The 2338-nt window shown below is 54.5% G+C and overlaps 1 protein-coding gene across 4 annotated transcripts in view; it reads right to left on the reverse strand.

Annotated features, from left to right (window-relative positions):
- Stat3 (signal transducer and activator of transcription 3) overlaps nt 1-2338 on the reverse strand; it is a 34138-nt gene that overhangs the window by 31368 nt on the left and 432 nt on the right. The gene's annotated exons all lie outside the window — the stretch shown is intronic.

The raw sequence follows: 2338 nt of genomic DNA on the forward strand, positions 1-2338 counted from the left end.
AATTAATTAATTAATGTGTTAATTCTAGGAACATGGAGATTGAGTAGGAAGAATTTATTGAGAGAAGGAAAGCTTCATGGGGGGCACAGAAAGTGGCTGTCCATCAAACGCACCTCCTCCAGGGTGCTTTATTGAGCAAAACCGCAAGGTGAGGCGGGTTCAAGGTGGGACAGAACTATAACCAACCAGTCAGATTACAAGTACAGTTGCTCAGGCAGTATCAGTCCACTGGCAAATCACAAGGTGGGTGTGCACTGGCAAACTGGCTCTCAATATGTTTGTGGATGTGAATTAAGAGTTGTGGAAGCCGGGGGTGGCAGCACACCTGCAACCCCAGCACTCAGGAGGCTGAGGCAGGAGGACTGCCATGAGTTCGAGCCCTCCTGGGCTACATAAGGAGCTCAAGGACTGCCCAGACTACATAGTGAGGCTCTGTCTCAAAATTCCATGATGAAGAGGCTTTCTTCAGCGCAACTTTCCCTGAACTGGAAAAAGAAACTGAGGTGCTGGGCTGGGTCCTCCTGGCGGCCACACACCACCCCGCCCCTGTCTCCCAGCTGTAGGTCAAGACCCCAAGAAGCCGGAAGAGGAAAGCGCAAGGTGACGGGTTTAGATGACTTAGGTGGCAGCCTCCTGGTACCCAAACTCTCACATCTCTGTGAGCAGGCAGCTAATTCTGCTGGGAATTCTGCTCACCGTAAGTGCCAGGCACTTCCCAAGCTCGAGCACAGCGACCTAACGCAGGCCATTTGCTCCTCTCTTTCTACCAGCTTATCCTTGCACTCTCAGCCTCCTGAGAGACCAGCAGGGGCCACACCAGCTCTGACCAGGACCCCACACCTGTGCACAAGTGCAGGAGCCCAGCAAGCACAAAACAGAGGCAGACTTCACTGGGCAGCTCTGTTGGCCTCAGGGGACCACCTGCCCCCACCCAGCTGGGCCAGGTCCTCTCTGTGGGCCATTTCAAATCAGTTCTTCACCCCAAAGGAGTCAGATAGAAAAGATCCAGGAATCTGGGGGGAGGGGTGATTGTGCAAACCTGTAATCCCAGCTACTCAGCAGGAGGGCTGCAGGCTTGAGGCCAGCCTCCTTGGCAATTCAGCAAGACTCTGCCTCAAAATTAAAAACAGAAAATGTTGCTAGGCACGGTGGTACATACCTGTAATCTCAGCACCCTGGAGGCTGAAGCAGGAGAATGGCCACAAAATTTGAGACTAGCCTGAGCTACCCTACTGATTTGAAGGCCAGCCTGAACTGCGTAAGACCTTGTCTCAAAAAAATTATATATATATATATATATATATATATATATATACACACATACATACATATATGCTGGGAATGTAGCTCAGTGCCTAGCATGTGGGGCCCTGGATTTCCTGCACCAATAAAGTGAAATAAAGAATATGCTCCGGTTCCATGTGACAGCATGTGACAGGTATGCCAACAGACTAAGATCAAGACTCCACGATTTCTGTTTATTACAGTCCAGATTTTCCGCCTTACCACCACTACCGTGCAAACGTCTGAGCAGAATTTCTGCCAGTCTCCCATCTGGCGCAAGTAGTAAAGAAACAAATGTGTCGGTTCCAGGAACACACAGAGAATCAACATAACACGGAATGTGGATGAATCAACTCCCAACGCTGCGAAACTCCACACGTAGCGATGGAAATGATTCACCGCCGTTGATTTATTCACAAGCAGCCAGCGAAGCCTCACGCCCGCCGGTGGGCAGGACGAGCCGTCACTTCCCCCAGGCCACCAGCAGGTGCACTGCTAAAGAGTCGGTGCCGAACCCTCGGGAGACTGGGTCTCCACTCCGCGCCACTGGATCCGGAAGGACGGACCGACCTGCACGGTGCGAGCCGGCCCAAGGCCGCCGTCTTTGTCTCCTGCCGCCTGTTTGCACAGATCTTGGCCGCGCGACAGGAAACTCCCGGCCCGGGTGGCCTGTCCTGCCCCGCGCAGTGAAGCAACCCCGATCCTGTGGCCGCTGCCTCCCGGCCCACTTGCCCAGGGCCCACTTGCCCAGGTGCTTCTCCGAGGGCGATGCCCAGGAGGAAGGAGGTGCGCCGCCCCCCAGAGCCGGCTCGGCCAGAGATTACACGTCGGGTTCATTTCATTATTTCATGCTTTCCACGGGGTGGGTACGAGCGCCGCTTAACCTACGCGCCCGCGGCAGGGGATTTAGAAAGAAGTCGGGTCTTACAGCTTCCCGACAGGAAACTCCATGCTTAAGTAATCGGCCTGCCCACAGACCTCGGGGGCGACACCTATCCCACCCCAAGGGGCAGAGGCCCAGCCGGCCAGGAAGTGGCCCAGCCGGGCCGCCGAG

Source organism: Octodon degus, unplaced genomic scaffold (genome assembly GCF_000260255.1).
Source record: "Octodon degus isolate 3935 unplaced genomic scaffold, OctDeg1.0 scaffold00056, whole genome shotgun sequence".
Classification (NCBI taxonomy): Eukaryota; Metazoa; Chordata; class Mammalia; order Rodentia; family Octodontidae; genus Octodon; species Octodon degus.